This window comes from Nomascus leucogenys, chromosome 3 (assembly GCF_006542625.1).
Source record: "Nomascus leucogenys isolate Asia chromosome 3, Asia_NLE_v1, whole genome shotgun sequence".
NCBI lineage: Eukaryota > Metazoa > Chordata > Mammalia > Primates > Hylobatidae > Nomascus > Nomascus leucogenys.
Genome location: NC_044383.1, coordinates 17,613,686 through 17,636,197, shown reverse-complemented (window position 1 = coordinate 17,636,197; position 22,512 = coordinate 17,613,686). Strand labels below are relative to the sequence as shown.

At 36.7% G+C, this 22,512-nt stretch overlaps 1 protein-coding gene across 6 annotated transcripts in view; it reads left to right on the top strand.

The window, feature by feature from the left end:
* ATRNL1 (attractin like 1) overlaps positions 1-22,512 on the top strand; it is an 853,525-nt gene that overhangs the window by 825,915 nt on the left and 5,098 nt on the right. The gene's annotated exons all lie outside the window — the stretch shown is intronic.

Below are 22,512 nucleotides of genomic sequence, written 5' to 3'. Positions count from 1 at the left end.
TAATCCCAGAAGAAATACCATGTTAGTCAATTTCACTTCATGCAGTAGCTAAAATTGTGTTAGCGTAAAGTGTTGGTGAACCCACTCATTTTTACATGGGATTATCCCAATTTACATAACCTTTTTTATAACACCACATTTTCAAGTGTTGGAAAATAAAAACAGATTAACTTAATATTGTGACTAATCGAGAGTTAACCAAGAATTATTGTATTTCAAACCTATGACTGAAAATGTTTCTTAAACATTAGTCGGCTTCCCTGCCTTAGGGATTGTTGACTCACCTCCAGTTGTAGGGTGAAGGATAGCTCCGCTATTGAGACTGCTGCCAGCCTCATTACCCAGGGCTGTAGGTCAAGGAGGTGCCAGACCAGGGCCTGAAACTACTCTGCACCCTGCCCCCACGTTCACTGGTTTTCAGCACTAAGATTTGCTTGAAGTGAAGAAATTCTCTAGATACATATGGACAGTTTGACATTGTCTGAGTATGGGAAAATATTTTTATTTTAATACTTGTCTTTTAGGAAAACTATCATTTGTCAACAGGGATCTGTATGTTTTAATAAAGAAAGCAGATTAAGGGTTGTTTGCATGTAGTCACTTAGCTAAAATTTCATGTCATTTAAATTTTCTGATCGTGAGTAACCCAGAAAAATTAAATATACTTAACATAAAATAATAAAATCCTTTCATATATATAAATAAGCAACCAGGATAGTTGTCATTCTGTCTATCTACTATCTATCTATTTATTTATTATGTTTTAATTTCTTTTTTTTAGAGACAGGTTTTTGCTCTGTCACCCAGGATAGAGTGCAGTGGTGCAATCGTAAGCTCACTGCAGCCTCCAACTCTGGGCTCAAGTGATCCTCTCACCTTGGCCTCCCAAAGTGTTGGGATTACAGGCATGAGTCACTGTACTCAGCCTGGGAAGCGTGGGATAGTTTTCATTTTCAAAAGTCAGTTAAGATTATCTTTAGCAGAAATACTCCATCAATGCTGACTTTTCCAATCTGACATATGTAGTAGTGTAAGAACATGTTTTAAATTTTAAAAACTAATAAGAAAATAAGTACGGCAAGTTCTTCATATAACAACAATGTATAGAGGAAAGAACAATAGGTTAAGAGGAGAAGAAATAAATTTATTTCTATAGAAACAAAGACCCAGTGGGATCAAAAGAATTTAGAATTTTTAGCACAAGGAAAATACCCATGCATGGTGAAGTAGTAGATGGGTTATTCTCTTCCTATTCCTAAGATATCAGTGTTACTTTCGCCCACAGTAAAGGGGGAATATGAATAATTTCCATGAATCAACATAATATATGAATCTCAAAAAGATTTTTAATTTTTAAAAGATTATTCTGTAGCCCCTTACAGTATTTTCTTGTCCAAGCCTTAGCTGAAGGATTGAAGTGTTTCTAATGATAGTGAAGTGGCTCTAATGAAGTGGTCTCCTGATTTAAATTATTGTATCAACATCTTCATATAATCCAGTAACAACATATATGTACATACACATATATACACAAAACATATATGTATATATATATGTAGTAGATCAAAAATTAGAATTCTATTTTTTTTTAAATTTTACTTGAAGTTCTGGGACACATGTATAGAACGTACAGGTTTATTATGTAGATATACCTGTGCCATGGTGGTTTGCTGCACCTATTGACCCATCTCTAAGTTCCCTCCCTTCGCGCCCAACCCCTCACAACAAGCCCTGGTGTGTATTGTTCCCCACTTTGTGTCCATGTGTTCTCACTGTTCAACTCCCACTTATGGGTGGTAACATGTGGTGTTTGGTTTTCTGTTCCTATATTAGATTGCTGAGGATGATGGCTTCCAGCTTCATCCATGTCCCTGCAAAGGATATGATCTCACTTCTTTTTATGGCTGTGTAGTATTCCATGGTGTATATGTACCACATTTTCTTTATCCATTCTATCATTAATAGGCATTTGGGTTGGTTCCATGACTTTGCTGTTGTAAATAGTGCCACAATAAACATACATGTGCATGTGTCTTTATAGTAGAATGATATATATTACTTTGGGTATATACCCAGTAATGGGATTGCTGGGTCAAATGGTATTTCTGGTTCTAGATCCTCGAGGAATAGCCATACTGTCTTCCACAATGGTTGAACTAATGTACATTCCTACCAACAGTGTAAAAGCGTTCCTATTTCTCCACAGCCTCACCAGCATCTATTGTTTCTTGACTTTTTAATAATCACCATTCTGACTGGCATGAGGTGGTATCTCATTGTGGTTTTGATTTGCATTTCTTTAATGATCAGTGATGTTGAGCTTTTTTCACATATTTGTTGGCTTCACAAATGTCTTCTTTTAAGAGGTCTTTGTTCATACCCTTTGCCACTTTTTTATGGGGTTGTTTTTTTCTTGTAAATTTGCTTGAGTTCCTTGTAAAATCTGGATATTAGACCTTTGTCAGATGGGTAGATTGCAAAACTTTTCTCCCATTCTGTAGGTTGACTGTTCACCCTGATGATAGTGTCTTTTGCTGTGCAGAAGCTCTTTAGTTTAATTAGATCCCATTTGTCAATTTTGGCTTTTGTTACAATTGCTTTTAATGTTTCTGTCATGAAGTTTTTTCCCATGCCTATGTCCTGAATGTTATTGCCTAGGTTTTCTAGGGTTTTTTTATGGATTGGGGTTTTACATTTAAGTTTTTAATCATTCTTGAATTAATTCGTGTATAAGGTGTAAGGAAGGGGTCCTGTTTCAGTTTTCTGCATATGGCTAACCAGTTTTTCCAACACCATTTATTGAATAGGAGATCCTTTCCCCATTGTTTGTTTTTGTCAGGTTTGTTGCAGATCAGATGGTTGTGGATGTGTGGCGTTATTTCTGAGGCCTCTGTTCTGTTCTATTGGTCTATATGTCTGTTTTGGTACCAGTACCGTGCTGTTTTGATTACTGTAGCCTTGTAAGATAGTTTGAAGTCAGGTAGCCTGATGCCTCCAGCGTTGTTCTTTTTGCTTAGGATTGTCTTGGCTCTACAGGGTCTTCTTTGATTCCATATGAAATTTAAAGTAGTTTTTTCTAATTCTGTGAAAATGTCAGTGGTAGTTTGATGGGAATAGCATTTAATCTATAAATTACTTTGGGCAGTATGGCCATTTTCACTTTCACGATATTGATTCTTCCTATCCATGAAGATGGAATGTTTTTCCATTTGTTTATGCCCTCTCTTATTTCCTTGAGCAGTGGTTTGTAGTTCTTCCTGAAGAGATCCTTCACATCCCTTGTTAGCTGTATTCTTAGGTATTTGATTCTCTTTGTAGCAATTGTGAATGGGAGTACATTCACGATTTGGCCCCTGCTTGTCTGTTGTTGGTGTAAAGGAATGTTTGTGATTTTTGCACATTTATTTTGTATCCTGAGACTTTGCTGAAGTTGCTTATCAGTTTAAGATGTTTTGGGGCTGAGATGATGGGGCTTTCTAAATATAAAATCATGTCCTCTGCAAACAGACAATTTTACTTCCTCTGTTCCTATTCGAATACCCTTTATTTCTTTCTCTTGCCTGATTGCCCCGGCCAGAACTTCCAATACTATGTTGCATAGGAGTGGTGAGAGAGGGCAAAATATAAAGACCAATGACACTATGAAGAAACTGAATCCACTAGTGTGCAAAATAACCAGATAGCATCATGATGACAGGATCGAGTTCACACATAACAATACTAACCTTAAATGTAAATGGGCCAAATGCCCCAATTAAAAGACACAGACTGGCAAATTGGATGAAGAATCAAGAACCATCAGTGTGCTGTATTCAGGAAACCCATCTCATGTGCAGAGACACACACAGGCTCAAAATAAAGTGATGCAGGAAAACTTACCAAGCACATGGAAAGAAAAAAAAAAAGCAGGGGTTGCAATCCTAGTCTCTGATGAAACAGACTTTAAACCAACAAAGATCAAAAAAGACAAAGAAGGGCATTACATGATGGTAAAGGGAACAATTCAACAAGAAGAGCTAATTATTCTAAGTATATATGCACCCAATACAGGAGCAGCCAGATTCATAAAACAAGTTCTCAGAAACCTATAAAGAGACTTAGACTCCCACACAATAATAGTGGGAGATTTTAACACACTTTCAATATTAGACAGATCAACAAGACAGAAAATTAGCAAGGATATTCAGGACCTGAATTCAGCTCTGGATCAAGTGGACCTGATAGATATCTACAGAACTCTCCACCCCAAATCAACAGAATATACATTCTTCTCAGTGCCACATGGCACTTATTCTAAAATCGACCACATAATCAGAAGTAAAACACTCCTCAGCAAATGCAAAAGAACTAAAATCATAACCATCTCTCAGACCATAGTGCAATCAAATTAGAGCTTAGGATTAAGAAACCCACTCAAAACTGCACGACTACATGGAAACTGAACAACCTGCTCCTGAATGACTGCTGGGTAAATAATGAAATTAAGGGAGAAATCAAGAAGTTCTTTGAAACCAGTGAGAACAAAGAGACATCATACCAGAATCTCTGAGACACACAGCTAAAGCAGTGGTAACAGGGAAATTTATGGCACTAAATGCCCACATCAGAAAGATCTCAAATCGACACCCTAACATCACAATTAAAAGAGCTAGAGAGGCAAGAGCAAACTAATCCAAAAGCTAGCAGAAGACAAGAAATAACTAAGATCAGAGCAGAATTGAAGGAGATGAGACACAAAAAACCCTCCAAAAATCAATGAATCCAGAAGCTGGTTTTTTGAAAAAATTAACAAAATAGATAGACCATAACTAAACTAATAAATAAGAAAAGAGAGAAGAATCAAATAGACACAGTAAAAATGATAAAGGGAATATCACCACTGACCTCACAGACATACAAACTACCATCAGAGAATACTATAAACACCTCTATGCAAATAAACTAGAAAATCTAGAAGAAATGGATAAATTCCTAGACACATACACCTTCCCAAGACTAAACCAGGAAGAAGTTGAATCCCTGAATAGACCAATAACAAGTTCTGAAATTGAGGCAGTAATTAATAGCCTACCAACCAAAAAAAAAAAAAGCCTAGGACCAGAAGGATTCACAGCCAAATTCTACCAGAGGTACAAAGAGGAGCCAGTACCATTCCTTCTGAAACTATTCCAAACAATTGAAAAGGAGGGACTAACTCATTTTATGAAGCCAGCATCAGCCTGATACCAAAGTCAAGCAGAGACACAACAAAAAAAGAAAACTTTAGGCCAATATCACTGATGAACATCGAGGCAAAAATCCTCAATAAAATACTGGCAAACCGAATCCAGCAGCACATCAAAAAATGTATCCACCACGATCAAGTCAGCTTCATCCCTGGGATGCAAGCTGGTTCAACATACACAAATCAATAGATATAATCCATCACATAAACAGAACTAAAGACAAAAACCACATGATTATCTCAATAGATGCAGAAAAGGCCTTTGATAAAATTCAACATCCCTTCATGTTAAAAGCTCTCAGGTATTGATGGAACATATCTCAAAATCATAAGAGCTATTTATGACAAATCCACAGCCAATATCATATTGAATGGGCAAAACCTGGAAGCATTCCCTTTGAAAACTGGTAGAATTCTATTTCATTCAAAAATGATTAATAATGTTTGAACCTTTGCTAAGAATACTGTGATTACTGTTGCTTTCAGTAACTTCCTTTGAATTTTCTTAATAATACCAAAAAATTAAATTTAAAAAAAGCATTAGAAGATAACATGGGAGAATCTTGCTATGATCTAAGGGTAGGGAAGTCCTTTCCAAACACCATATAAACGTTAAGATGATCTTTAGCTTCAACTATATATAAAAGCAAAAGTTCGAAGCTTAAAAAATAAGCATGAAATGACAACTAGCAAATAAGAGAAATATTTGCAATACAGTATACTGCTGTTAAATGCTTCTTTATCCAAACCTTTTCACAGAGATACAAACTTGTAAAAGTGTTTGACAATATTTTATTGACTTGTCAAGAGAATCAGTGCACAGCGTAGGTGTTGGGAATCGTTTTAGTGCTGTTTTCATGCTATTTGTTAAAAAAACCTAAATTTTCATGTTATGACTTAGCATAATCTCTGAGCTCAAACTGTACTCTCAAAACTTCAGGGACAAGAAGTAGTATGGTTCAGGAAGAACCAAAGTAATTTCAAAGCCAAACTAGTCAATACTTGAAAAAGTCTAACTTTTGTGGTGGTTTCCAATGGAGAAAATGAAAATAATCCCTCTTCAGAATTCGGCTCTATGGACTGTTTGGGAGACTGAATTGTTCTTTTCCCATTTGTTAAACCAGAAAATTTCTAAGCCTCCTTCCAGCTCTCCAATTCTCTAGTTCTATGACTATCCTCATTATTATCATTACATCTCATTTTGCTTAAAGAATGCTAAATCAGTAGTCTCATATCTTACATCTATCTTTGTGAGAAAGAGTAAAGAAAACTGAATTTGGTTTCTTTATGATTAATGCATTTGTCAAATTTGTTCCAAGTAGCAAATTAATTTATTGTGTTTTTTCATGAATGCAAATTAAAGCTGTGCAAACTGTTGTGGTAAAACTTAGCAATCCTTTTTTTATAAATTAAAGCTCACTGATTTAATGTTAATGAAAGGAACTATATTCAAACAAATTTTAATAACTTGGGTGGAAAGAAAATCTTAGACTTCATAAGCTTTTCCTTACATAAAATTCATGTAATTTGAACAGAAAGTCATTAAAATGTAATTGTCTATAGTGAAGCTTGTATTAATTACCTTGTATGAAAGTCTGAAAAGTTCCTGAATAAATGTCTGTTTCTATGCATTCCCTGGAGAGAAGAATTGTCTATTGCTTAGTTCATTATCTCAAACCAAGGGTCCCAGGTTGTTTTTGGTGATCACTTTCTTATCTTTTTCCTGTTTGAATATTCTGATCAAAACCAGAAGTAAAACAGATTTTTTTTAAAATAGAGAAGTATTTTGCTTCTGTTCATATTGATAATACAAAGAGTACCAGTATACATATGATAAAATATTTTTCAACTTCTTGGTTCATAGGACTTAATCAGTGTTTCATGTATGTGTTTGTGTTTGTGGGTGTGAAAAGCACCTTTATTACTGGGAATAAGATTTTAAGAATGATTTTGGAAACACGTCCTTTAAACTTGATTCTCTCATACTTTTAAGATTATTTAAATTCACTTCAATGTGATTGTCCAAAACAAAGTTATTTTCAAACTCACTGAATCCTTATGTTCTTCTTTAGTGTTAACTATTGACAAAGCCCATTTTGAATACTGATCCTGAAAAACATGAGAGAATCAAAATCTGTGTTTTATTTTGATTTTTGCATCATAATTGCATTTTTACTCATTTCAACAAGAGGAAATTTCAACTTTTTATATTGACTAAATAAACTGTAGGGGCTAATTTATGTTTTTAAAAAGGAAAAATTTATAGATGCTATGTTTGATTACAGTTATTTCTTACTGGTATTTAGGAATTTGTGTAATAATAAACACTTCTCATTTTTAACATCAAAATTTGCAAGGTTCACCAAATTCTAAAGGTAATGCCTGATGGGAGTTAATGTTCACTTAATTCTGGGTCTAATAATTTTAGTTGAAAAAGAGAAAACTAAAGCATAAATCCTTTGACTCATTCTATCTTATGTCATATTAAAAGTCATAAAAATGGACAAAACAATAAAATTTAAACTGAAACATATCCAAAATGTTTTTGGCTTATCTGCCTACAAACCAGAGACATGCCGGGTATGAAGGAACCCAAGGCTTGAGTAGGTCAGAGGGTCCAATGAGTTTATCCATCCTCCAGACATGATCACTTTCGGATTTTACTTTAAGAAAAAATAACTTCACGGAGGACCATTATAATTTTTGTGATGAACATGTGTAATATTTTTGCACCCCCTTTTTAGTTTTTATCTTGGCTGCCTTAACGTCTTCTTTCAAAATGTCAGCAGTGATTAGGCTACATTATGGGATAATTAATATGAACTTTTATCTCAAAGCTAATTTTGAGTAATACTAGAACAAAACATATGTCAATATGTTAAAGATGGGAAGTTGAACAGATTGCTTTCCTATAGAAAAATGTTTTTTTCTAAGTTCACCTTACTTTTCAAATACTAATCCAGTCTAAATGTTTGAGGAAGGTTAAGCAACCTGTGAAAGAAGCACCATTTGAAATTTGATGGTGCAGTTCCTAAAATCTTTCCAAAGAATGTGGTATAGATGCTTACATATTAAAATATTGACATTCTAGGAAGTTTAGGAAATAATTCCTCTGAACTTGAACTCTGGGGCTGTAGCTATGGTTGATAAGCTACGCCCAATTCACACTTTAATGCCAGTGCTTTGTATTTTAACATTATTTTAACGTGACATTGTATGCCTTGTTTATTTCTTCTCAGCAGGCCTTTTCCCAAATTAGTTAAAATTACTAAACAATGTGTTTTTAACCACAGTCATTCTAGAGATTTATTTGTTTTTTTTCCTTCCCCAGAAGTTGCTTCTGTCATGTTTGATTGCACATCTGAGTAGAGACCATGCTCAGAGTTGAAGTGTAAACCTCTTCAGGTCAGATCATAAGCCTCAGAACATGTCATACATCCCCTAAACTTCAGAACTAGCCATACCTAAGCTTCAGAACTAGTCATACATCCCATGAAGGGCATCATAACCAATACTGATCTGAACAACAGTTCAGTCCAGCAGCCAGGCAATTCAGCCACCTACTAGTCAACTATTGATTTTATTTGAATGAAAATCAAATTTGGGGTATAATTGGCGTAGCTAAAATATTCCACTGGGTCAATTTTGATCACATAAGTGATTCTGCACAAAGATAATAGCCACATTTTATCTCAAGCATCTCACTCAACATTTTTAAAGATAACATTTTTTAAAATCTCATACAAAGACTACATTAAATATACAACTAAGAGTGATACTGGTGGATGGTAAATGGCTGGGCATGAGCATTATGAGTTAATGTGTTTTTGTACACTGACTTTCCGTCTTTGCAGATTATTCTAACTCTCTAGAAATAATGGGTAGCCCTTTGGCACTGTGGCTCACTGGCACAGGGTCAGTATTTTTACTTCTCCATCCTCTTCTCTCAGTTAGCACTTGAACAAAGAAAGAAAAACAACTGTCTGCTATTTCCAACTCCTGAAAGTGAAATAGGGACAAAATATAATTAATCAAAATATGCAGTTATTCATAGAGGATTTGCTTTTATTCTGATAATTAGGATCCCAGTTTGTCAAACGCTTTAAAAACATAGTCTTACAGCCTTTTACTAAGGGAGCGGGGAGGGGTGAACATCCAGGTTGATTATAAGCCATATATTTGTCTTTTCAAGATTTGCTTTTACATTGCTTTAGGGCAAATGATAAATATCTTTGCAAATAAAAATTGTAATCTGCATTTCTCCAATTTTAGTAATCCCAAATTACTAAATTAAGTAATTTAATTTAGGATTTGGGATTAAGAGAAAATGAAACTAAATCTGATTAAATTATACTTTTGGAAAACTGATAGTACCATACTTCTGCTGCACTGCACTTTCTTAGATTTAATGCCTCTAAAGTATAATGATATTGTAAGTTTCTTTTCTTTATTTAAAAATAAAATGATTACTCTAATTATGGGAACTCATGTACCATTGGGCTGAAAGTCAGAGACAGCTGGATGGTGAACTGGCCCCTTGCCCAGCCCTCAGAGGAAGATTAATTTGAAAACTCTTTACAGTACACAGCCCAGAGCCTACTGCTCAGAAGATCTTGCTTTAATCAGCCATTGATCATAAGAGATTCCCTTTATTGACCTGAAAGCAAGTTTTTTTCATCTTCATGCCAGCTAAGGCGCTTACTGAAAGTAGGTAGACAGCATCCAAAGTGAATATGCCTAATGAAGGGAACAAAGTTTTCCATCTCTCCCCACAAATGACGTTCTGTAATGACATGTGCTAATAGTTTCTATCTCCATCCATCCCTTAACCCATCACGTTGCCATCCTATGAAGAACCTATGGTTAACAAGGGTCCCCTTCTGCAGATACACATGTCAAATGATCTAGGAAACATGTCGGCAGGGATTGTGGAACCAATCTATGAGAATTATCTTTGTGTCTGAAAAGTACCATGGAGTGGATGCAGGGCAGTGTTTACCTCCCTGGATATAACATCAGAAAATTCCAGATCACTGTGAAGTCTGTTCTCTCTCTGATTTACCTGGCTGTGGAGTTTGAAAGGTCCCCACAAGTGCTGACTCTTTCTGACACTTCTCAATCTACAGTAGCTCAGAGGCCACTTTGGTTGCTCCCAAAGGCAAAATGGGGCACCATGATACTTTTTTCACTCAAAAGGGCCAGCATTTACGGGATATACTCAGTCAGATCCTCAAAATTGCTTCAGAGAGTCCTCTGTTAGCTTAAAGGGGGTTATTTAATCAAACGACTTTCCAAAAGTCCCTGATTTGAATTACTGGAGAGAATGTGTACTATCAGGGTCCTGGATCACTAAGCAAACATCAGAGGAAAGGTTTCAAGTCTGTTTTGAGAAATGTACTGTCCAACTCTACTGCTTTTTCCTTCAGCAAAGGAGATTTATCAAGGATAAATTTGGTTACAGACATACCTGTTTTCGTTAAAATGCCTTTGGCCATTACATTATCTGTAATAATTTTCAGTAAGGTTTAAGCAATTTATAATAATATTAATAGAAAAAAATCATGATTCTCTACAGCATTTTCCCTTCCATTTTATCTAAATGGCTAGAAGTGAGTGTTTGCATAATTTTTTCTAGTTTTTTTTCTCCCATTTTGCCATGATCTAGTTTTATATGGAAGTCATAAATTTGTTCTACCAATGGAGTTTGGTAGAACAATATTTTGACTTTGCAGAGATCATTGTATATTTTCTATTTATTTTAATGCCAAACTTTTAAAAATATTGACTGCTAGGAACTTAAGAGAGCAGAAATATCACTTTGAAAAATACTAAAATTCGTTTTGTTCTAGTTGATACCTTGTCTTTTAATATTCATTGTGGTATATCTGTGCTATGTAATATTATAAGCCTTGTATCTGTCTCCTATACTTTCCTATATCCTCACATAAATACTATGGAAAATTATTATGTGCATCACTACCCAGCACTTTAGTCTTGACTTAAAACTGTCATGTGATTTCTTGTAAACAGGTATCTGAGCTTTAAAAAACAAATAAAAACACATTCCTGTTAGCTCTAACTTTGCACAGATCCCTTGGCAGAGATCAGAACTCACGTGAAAGGTGAACAGATTCTTCCCTTTGGCAAGCAATTCCTTCAGGAACTGAGTTATGCTTATGATGGGACTTCCAATTAGAAAAGTAAATTTTAAAACAAACAAACAACCAGGCTGTTGAGAGATTGCTAGACACAAGATCAGGTCCCAGCCAGGTGTTTGGCATTGCCCGGTCTCTTTACTCTTGTAATGTGAAACTTACAGTCAGCTTCTTCACTAGTGTTTTTGGCATCATAGAAACCACACCTAACCATAAATACAAACCATAGCTGGTACTACCAGTGCAGTTCTCACTCTTGTAGAATCATGTCCAGTCCTTCTCAAGTCGTTAACTAACAAAACCAAATGCACATTTCTAGCAAGGGAGTCCTTGAGCCCATCCAGTCCTCTGACTTCACAGCGATGCTGTGGCAGCCCACTCTGCTGCCGCCCGCAAGCACACATGGAGGGGAAGCCAGCAGGGATGTCCAGGTCCTTGCCCATGGCCTGATGAAGAAAGGCAGCTGCAGTCATGAATTCATAGAACCAGAAGTGACATTAGCAGCCACCTACTCCAACTGCTTTCCAAGAGAAATTTCTCAAGAGACATGCTGAATTTCAAGTCAAGAACAGCTTGGAAGCCACAAACTCAGCTGGCTTACAGTTGCCATGGAATTTTGGGACTTTTGCTGCAAACAGAAACAGGATCCACAGGTTATAACTAGCTACTGACCAGTGTTACAGAGCCCGTGGACAATCTCATTCCTGGTTTCTCCTACCTCTGTTCGTTTTCCTGTGTTCTCCACCGTCAGCCTTCCTCTGGGTTTTCTCCCTTTCTTACTCTATTCTTTCTACCAGGGAAGCCTCATCCACTCTAATGGCAGAGTGCTAGTTTTCCACCCAGCATTTGCACACAGACCCCCGCCCCAAATGAGTAGTGGAGAGGTGTTGCCCGGCAGCAGCACTTGCTAATGGCATGGGAACAAAGTGTTTTAGAATGGAGGTACCTTTCCCACCTGCTCATCTTCTGCCTACCATCTAGATGCCAATGCTCAAGGCAACAGCGGATGCCCTGGATTGAAGATGACAGAAGCGTCATCGGTCTGAGGCCCTAAATAATGCCACAGACCAGAACTAAGCTGTGTTCCTCTCCATCCCCTTCCAGACAGCCTGCCACCAATCAGGAACACTTTACATCATGAGAAACAAACTTCAATTTTGTTAAACCCTTGAGATTTCAGGCTTTAACTATTGCAACAGCTAGCATTCCCCACCTATATAATTATAAAATCTTCAGATTCCATCTATGCTAATTACTCCCAATTCTACATCTCTGGCATAGACTTTATTCCTACGCTTCACACCTGCATATCCAAGTAGACAGGTCCACTATAACGACCTGCAGGTCACCAAATTCAGTATGTCTGAAGCCAGACAAATGATCCACTGCTTTCCCACACACCCTGGCCATTCCTGTTCCATCATGTGCTTGTGAATACCAATTGTATGCACCCAGGTACTCAAGAGTGCCCTATTTTATCTCCCATAGTTCTCTCTCCTAAATATCTATCCTGTCCATCCTGTTTATCTTTCCTTATTGCCATATTCTTATCTGGTTTCAATAATAGTAGCCTCACCCTCTACTCCAGTCTGTCCTCCATGCTACACTAGAGGTGTCTCTTTGAAATAAATATCTGATTATGCCTCTCTACTCCTTAAAATCCTTCCATGGCTCTTTCTGCCTTGCAGATTAAAAATCAAAGTCCTAGTGTAACACCTAAGGCCACTTTATGGACCCTTTGCTGCTGACCTCCTGTATTCTCTCTTACCATTCTCCCATTGTTCCATTTACAATGTATGTCCTGAAGTTTCTCAAATATTCTTCCCTCCATGCTGCTGATTTTGTAGTTTCCAGTATCCAGAACACACCACACCCCTCCTGCCAGTGTACTTCTTCCTCTTCATCATTCAAATCTCAATTCAGAGATCATCTCTCTTGGGAATCTTCAACCTCCACATTCCCCTTAGAGATCACACCTCTATCTTTCTTTTCCTCATGGCTTCTGCCTACTTCATAGAGTTGGTCTCTGCACAATTGTTAGCAAATCTAGGGGCTCTTGAATCTTTGCCCTAGTTTGATGTTCTTTGAGAACAGCCAGCTACAACACTGCCTGCAATATGCCCTCAATACATGTTTCTCAATTTAACCTGTATTGTCATCCACTCCTAACTACATATCCTGATAAAATAATGCATATATAGAGCTGAGGGTAATGCCTGGCTTATTGCAAGCATTCAGTTGATGTTAACAGAATCAGTCATGGTTTTTTGTATTATTATCATTATTGTTTTTATTACTAGCGGCAATTACTCAATATTTTTGATCATAGCTGGTTTCACATCTCTACTGTTTTGTTTTTCTTTTTCTTCTGGTTCACAATCATGTGGGAGACATTTGCACCAAAGTAGCGGCTTCCTTCTTCTGGCTGCAAAAGAGCAGAGTGCAGGTCAAGGGATCTGGAGTCGTGGGTTCAGGTGCTACCACTGTCACCAGCTGTATGGGCATAAACTAGTCATTTAACCACTCTGTGCCTCATTTTGGCCATCTGTGACATCAGGACAAAAATAGCTTCCTGACCCGCTTCAACAGAATAGTTTTGAGAAACAACCTAGAGAATGAATGTAAAAGCATTTTGTAACTCTGAAAATGATAAAAGTCAATTATTAGTGGTATTTCCAATGACATAGGCAATATTAGTATAAACAATGCTTTCTCTGTTGAATGTTGTCATTCCTCTATTTTGCCATTATCACTTTCGGTTATTTTTGCATTTGCTAATGAGTGGACAACACACATAAGTCATGTATTTCCTCATGAGCAAATTCTCAATTTCATCATCCCAGGCATCACATAAATTCTGCTCTGAGGACTGCACACAGAATCACGTCACTGATGATGTTGCTCTAAATTGACATTGTCTGTTTGTCTTTGAATCTATCTTTCTAATAATTTTTTCCTTACACGGCATATCAACCCATGGTAGACATACTGATTTTTGCATGAATGAATGCTTTTACAGATACAGGCAAAATCTTTGCGTGCCCAGAGTTTTGTCTACTATTTCCTATTTGACTTCAAGCTTCTCACTTGATGTTAATGAGGATGACGGTGATGATGATGAAGACTGACATTTTTGAACTCTTATATACCAGGTGTTTTTTAAGCCCTTTACATTTAATCCTCACGATGACTTGGTCAAAAGAATTCATGTGCTAGATCCACTAAAACGTAAACTCCATGAGGTACAGAATCTTTCATATATCATCAGTTTTGTTCACTGCTAAATCCTTGGGGACTAAAGCAGTGCTCTGGCATATAGTAGGTGCTCAAGAAACACTTGTTGAGTGAAGTTATTTGCTTCTCAAATGATTTTTTAATTCTCAAGGCTTTGGAGTTTTCTGAGCATTTATAGTTTGACTGTGATTTCTTATTGGTAGTAACAGATTATTATTGAAATTATTAACTAAATTTATATAATACATTATAGTTTATAAAATACTTTCACATACATACCCTCACTTAAGGCAGTCAATGACATTTTTCCACTAGAAATACTGAAATACAATGTCTCTACCAAATGAAAAATAAAATACAGCCGTTATTACAATACTATCGTTCCGTTTCTTCAATGAGCAGTAAGCATTTAAATTAAGAATGACTAGGGTTTATAATAAGGATTGTCAAGTTTCAGAACTGTTGGGGTTTTTTTTTAATTGAAAGAAGAAAATACTAGAAAATATTTCTCCAGTTGGCTTAGAAAGAAGGAATTTCCATCTGAGTTCCAAATTTGCTTAACAATCTGGAAAGGTAGCTGCAAGTCTGATTCTGGTAAGTGTTTGTGTCTCCGAAATCAATGGCAACGAAATATTTTAAATAAACCAAGTAAGGTTTTTGAGTATGTAATTAAAAATAGAACTGATGAGATCACTTGCCAAGAACCGTGAGGATTTGCATTAAAAACAATGATTTGAGACAGTCGTGATTTACTCAGCACATTCTACCCAATGAGAGAACAATTCGTATCAAAGTCAGGGAGTGCTCAGCAATGTTATTGAAAGTGTTGGATGAGGTGTCTGTGGTGCTAGAGTAGGATAACATTTTCTATAACTTGAACAGTGTGTCTTTAAATGAAATTGTAAAATATTATGATATGTTAAAGGCCAGGCAAAATTTTATAACCAGAATACAATGATCATTTGCATTTAAACATTGGCATCTGTAGTTGTCACTGGTTTTTAGTAGGTGAGGGGAAATATCTCTTCAAATGATCAGACAAGTATGACTAGTGCATTTGTCATTCCAGTGTCTTCGGCACTTGAAATTTTTCCATTTTTGTTCAACAATGTAACCTTTGGAGTTTTGCCTAATAATGACTTCACTTGTGCTGGCCTTCCAACAGATAAATTAAAATGGAAATGCATATTTTCTAATTATGCATCCAGCCTTAGTTGCATATTGGCGAGGGTGGCCACTCTGAATGTTAAATTAAGTCTGCACAATAGTTAGAGTCTAAGTAACATCAAAGTTTCCCAAAGTCATTTTCTTAATCATGTGAAGGATAGCCAAGACTTTGATCAGTAGTATGTAGCTATATACGATCAGAGGAAAAACATTTAAACACCCCAGCATGGTATTTCCATTTAAATCTGATTACAGTGAAATAAAACTGTAGCCATTAAAGGTTTAGAAGAACTACAAATACAAGCAGTAAAAGAAGACAGATAGTAAATGAGGTAGTAAAACATTTCGGCAGGGCAAACAGTTTATAGCACTCATTCAGTCGTCCTGAAGCAGACTGTGCAATTCACTACAGACCCGGCACCGTTCCCTGAACTCCACTTAAACCTACAATTAACCTTTCACGCCTAATGAAGCTGTTTTCCTGGAAAATTAAAATATATAATGGTGCTTGCTTTTACACAGACTTCGGAGGAGAGCATTTCAAAATGAATGACTTTTCTGAAGCTTTTGTTCAAATGTAAAATGGAAGTGCTATGTTTATATATAAAGCGGGAATGTTCTTTCCAAGGCAATTTCATTTGATGTGCAGTATTTTATTACTGTACTTATTAATTGTTCTGCATAATTGTAAAAAACACACATCAGTAATTTTATGATTAGATTGTTACTGCTGAAGTCTACTATTACCATTTCACTTCCATTAGGGAAAACTAGAGTTTTGCTAACAATAACTAAATTCCTGATGTTTCTCCTGGTGGTTTTCATTGCAAATTTAGTGGTTTAAAAAGACATGTTTACCATTTAATTATTTAGCTGTTATTTACATTGCTGTCTCTTCAGGTCATGTTTTCACATGTTTAAAGAGAAATAAAATTCTTAAATTTCAGAAGGCATATATTGTTTTTTTCTAAGGTTGCAGGTGAAGGTCTGATTTTGGCGTATGTTCTACTTATTTACAAAATAGCTGTGGGGTACTCCCACTTCATTTCAGCATTATTCACAATAGTCAAGATATAGAAGCAGCTATGTGTCCATCAATGGATAAAGGGAAAAATAAATAAAGAGAATGTGGTCTTTATAAACAATGGAATATTATACAGCCTTAAAAAAGAAGGAAATTCAGTCATTTGCAACACATGAATGGAACTGGAGCATATTATGTTAAGTGAAATAAGCCAGGCACAGAAAGACGAATACTGTATGACTTCACCTATATGTAGAATCTAAAAAAGGTGATCTCAGGAATTGAGAGTAGGAAGCTGATTACCAGAGGCTGGGGGAAGGAGGAGGGATGGGGAAAGGGAAGGTGTTGATCTAAGGGTACAAAGTTTCAGTTAGACTGGAGGAATAAATTTTAATGATCTGTTGCACTACATGGTGACCACAGTTACTAATAATGTATTATATATTTCAAAACAACTAAAAGAATAGATTTTTAACGTTCTCACCACAAGAAAAGACGGTAAGTTGGAGAGGTGATGGATATGTTAATTAGCTTGATTGAATCTTTCCACAATGTATACATAGGTCATAACACCACATTGTGTCACATAAATATCCACAGTTATTTGTCAATTAAAAATAAGCTTTAAAAATAGCTGTGGTAACTCTTGGCATCCAACCCAGGGACCACTGAGTCGTGCCCATTTTCGGAGGGAATTTCCTATGGTCTCAAAGGAGCCTGCTTCCTTTAGGGCTTGTCCTGCCCTAGGTGAACCAGAGCAGCCACTGGGGCTGCTCTCAGTTAGCAAGGACCAGTTTGAAACACCAAGAGACCATGGAAAATTGAACAGGAAACAGAGGATGGTATGTTCCTTCCTCCGCAGTTTATACTTCCTGTTTAAATAATCTGAATGTCATAGTGTCTGGTGTTTAAGAACTAAAAGTACAAAAAGGTAAAGCTTATAATAACTACTGAAACCCCAGCATTTTTATTGAATCTACTGGTATATTTTTATGTAAATCCTGCTAGCCCTGCAGCATCTGTGCTTCATCTTTACATGGTAAATGAAATTCCTTTAGACCATCAGTCTAAAATAATGAATTGTTCCCCCAGTTAATTGTATTGCTTTGATAACAAGGAACTATGCTAGGCCTAGAGAACACAATAAGTGAATTTCATCAGATGATTTGTGTGACATTTTGAAAAATGATCTTCTGGAGTGACCTGATTTTAATGGAACTCTAGCGGCGTGCAGCATGGGCCCAGCATTCGACTAGGAGGAAGCACTTCCTCTTATGGCACAAGGAGCGCGGGATCATCCCCAGAAGACCTCTCACTGGGAAAAATTCTCAGGAAAGTCAAGAGAAAGTGTGTGCCAAAAATGGCAACACAAAGAACCTATTTCTAGTTTGCTTTTCTTTTATTGATACATACCTTTTCTAAAACCCAGAAAAGATCGCAAACGACCCTTATGTCTTCATTGCCAGTGTGAAAATAAACCAAGACCAAGCAAATGAAAATAAGCAAAAGCTATGTATTCTGAGCTTGCTATAGCAAGGGAGTCAGCCACTTTCTTTTATTTTTTTATTTATTTTTTTATTTATTTTTTTTTATTTATTTATTTTTGAGACAGAGTCTCGCTCTGTCACCCAGGCTGGAGTGCAGTGGCGCGATCTCGGCTCACTGCAAGCTCTGCCTCCCGGGTTCACACCATTCTCCTGCCTCAGCCTCCCGCGTAGCTGGGACTACAGGCGCCCGCCACCACGCCCGGCTAATTTTTTGTATTTTTTAGTAGAGACGGGGTTTCACTGTGTTAGCCAGGATGGTCTCGATCTCCTGACCTTGTGATCCGCCTGCCTCGGCCTCCCAAAGTGCTGGGATTACAGGCATGAGCCACCGTGCCTGGCTGGGAGTCAGCCATTTTCACTTGTGTTTTGGTGGAGACTCAAAGACAGGCAGGAATGGGAAAGCTTTATAGTGAAAAAAGGGAAGCTTCAGGTGTGCCCTGATTAGAGGCTGTTGGCTTGTGGGAGCTGTAGATAGGCTAACTAGAAGTGGGGCATCCTTTGTGGTTAGGGGTACATATTGGTTTCCTTTGGCTGGAAGTGAGGACACAAATTAGGGAAGCTGTTTATTAATCAAGTCCTGGCCATTTGGGGCCAGTCGTGACAAGGATTACAGTTTAACTTCATAGGTTATTAGTAGAGATAGCAGTCTGACTTCTTACAAGTCTCACATAGCGGGCTGGCTTCCTGGGCTGGTTATTGCAGATTATAGCTCGGTTTCCTGAGCAGGTTGCCACAACTTGTGGGTCAGAATTCTATTTATACATGGTCTGGGCGTTATCTACATGTTCAGTATCTTACCAGAATATAACTGCTACATTTAGGGGTTGGGGGAGGTAATACTGTCTTTTTTAAAAAGCTATTGACTTGGCTTTTCTTTTCATCAATTAAGAAAATTAGATTCCCTACAATAACAAAGTGTGCTGAAAGGCAATGACAGAGATTACTCTCTCTCTCTCTTCTCCCTCCCTCTCTCTCTCTCCTCTCTCTCTCTCTCTTTTAGTGAGTCTTCCATACACACTATCGAATTCAATAAGTAGGGGCTTTGTCTCTTTTTTTCATTCTTGTATCTAGGTTCTATTGTAGGTTGAAAGAGAATGTAGCAACTTCTGATTTTTTTAAGGTTCACCTTATATTTAACATGAAGAGATGCAAAAGTAGTAATAAGTTGATATTTAAGGCACACACACATATAAATGCAGTTATTATGATTATTATCCTGTTCATAATTAAACTACAAGGTTTATAAAGAAGAATAACTCATGATGGGCCACAAGCGGTGGAGTCCAGTAAAGGACCTAAGCCAAACGAAACGTCGTTTGGCCCATCAAATGGGCAGATGAGACTTTGGGCAAATGGCCCTGAGTGTTCTCTGTGAGTGCACCATGGTGAACACATAAATATCTCTGCCTAGAGAAGTGCAAGCCTTTCTACATACACATTGCCATTTATGCAGATCTGAAAATGCAGTTGATTGTTACATTTTCATAAGAAATGACAAAAAGCTGTCAAATTAAAAATAAGCATGATTTGCAATTTTATTTGTAAATTAAGAACTGAAATATTTATGATTTTCAACTGAATGTGTTTCCAAGTTTCAGAATCATTAGTAAACCCAGGACATGTTGTGAGAGACATTGCTTCAATTAGGTTCTGGACTTCATGAAATACAGCGATACGGTGGCAGTTTTGAATTAGCATAGAATTTCCTGTTTTGGCAACTCAAACTGCTTACTCCTCTCCTGATGCTGTATCTTCTGTAATGAAAACATTTGCATTCACATGTAAATGGAAAGTATTATTTTTTCAGAGCTTCTTTGGACTACATCATGCAGTAGTTTAATGAATAACATGACTTCATATTTGGATGTTGTGATCATTGAAATTAGTGTAAGTGGTCTCTGTCCACATTAAAGGAGACATATATTATTTGTCATGTTTGGCTGTCTCTGGATTAGTTGGTGCCAGGAATAAAACAGCAGGAAGTTGTAAATAATGACAGAAGTATGCCAGAAGATCAGTGGAAACTTACAGTCAGCCTGAACTTTTAGTTAGCACCACCACAATCTGCAATTTTAAAAATAATAACAAGGTCCTTCAGCTCCATTAATTAAACAAATCATGAAATAATTATTTACTACCGCAGAATAAGTGTTTAAAACATCTATGTTGGACTCTTCAGAAGTTCCCATGTGCTCTTCAAAGGTCAAGAAAACAGCTTTTATGTAAACTTTGAACTTGTAATAACTCTAAAACATTCAGGATGATATTTAATATCCTGAAAGAGCAAATTACTTAAGAGCAACCCTTAAAAGGTAAATCTGTGAATTTATCAGCTTAGCCAGTGCTTATTATAATTTTGTAATTTATTTCCTTGCTAACACCATAAATTTCTCCTTCTTCACAAATCTCTTCTGTTTTCAAATGTATCCAAGGCTCTCTTTTCCTTTAAATAATGCACTTTCATAATTCCATGCATCCACATAAATTCCATCTGACCCTGCTAATTCTGTTATGTAGATAACCTTACTTATCTCTTCCCATTGCTAAACATCTTAAACATGGAACTTATGTCTGCTGGCCGTACTTCCTGTTACTCCATTCCTTGCTTAACTTTCAGGCTTCCATCCTCAGTTAGATACAGAAATGACTCAAAGATCATCAGAATCTTCTTGGAGGAAGTCTAATGGCCTTTGCCACAGGCCTTACCCTGCTGGCCCGTTTGCCACCTTTTACAGACTCCTTGGGCTCGGCCCTCCCTTGAGTCCGGCAACACTGCACTAGGCTAGTTTGCTTTCCTCTTACAGTGCCCACATCCCTTTATTGGCATTTCTTTCTGTCCATAAATCTCTGAATTCTGTTCCTGCCCGGAAATATGTGACGCTTACCCAGAATTAACTGACCCACAGGAATAAAATAATGATATTCTACGTAGGATAAGATCTGAAAATGATCTTCCTCTAAGAGTAACATGTGGAGAAGAAGTCTGCTATTCAAAGTCAAGTCTTCAAGACCTTGTAGAAAGGAAAATGAGCCAAAAGTCCTTTTGTGGCCTTTTCTTAAGCAAGGCCAATCTGGCCTCATGGTTTAGTATGGTGATTTGATACATTTGGTTTTACTCAAGAGTTATATGGGACTCAACAGATATGAAAATGATTCATATGTAGCTATGATAAGCCAAATTATCTGGTTGAGCCATTGCTTCTATAAACTTAATGAAATCTTTACTATCCCTGGAGCATCTTAGCAAGTGTTCCTGTCCATCATTGGACAAACGATGTAACAAAGCAGATCAACAAAATTAAACAATATGCTTCTTAAATTACCTGTGATAGCTACAGCTCCGCATCTGTGGTCACATTCAGTCAATAATACTCAAGGTCCTTTTCTAATACTTAAGACACTTGTCAGCTAAATGTCAAGTGGTCTTTCTTCCATGTCCATTTGTACATAGCATAACTCTATCCATGGAGTGCTTTTGTAATTTTTAAAACAGTTTATGAGAATGAAAAGACAAGCCATAGACTGGGAAAAAAATATTTACAAAACACATATCTGATAAAGAACTGATATCCAAAATCTTCAAAGAACTCTTAAAACTCAACAGTAAGACAATAAACAACCCAATTAAAAACAGGCAAAAGATCTGAACAGACACTCACTAAAGAAGATATACATTTGGCAAAGAAGTATATCAAGAGGTGCTCATCATCATATGTCATTAGAGAATTGGAAATTTAAACAACTGTAAGATACTGCCACACACCTATTAGAATGGCTAACACCTAAAACGCTGACAACAACAAATGCTGGTGAGGTTGTGAAGCAACAAGAACTCTCATTCATTGCTGGTGGAAATACAAAATGGCACAGCCACTGTGTAATACAGTTTGGCATTTTTTTTTTTACTAAACTAAAACATAAGCTTACCATATTATCCAGCAATCAGGCTCCTAGGTACTTATGAATTGAAATGTTATGTTCACATAAAAACCTGCACACAGATGTTTTTAACAGCCTTATTCACAATTACCAAAAATTGGAAGCAAGGACAATCAAGATGTCCTTCAGTAGCGAATGCATAAACAAACTATGGCACATCCGCACAATGGAATATTTCAGCAATAAAAGGAAATGAGTTATCAAGCCAAAAATAAAGAGATG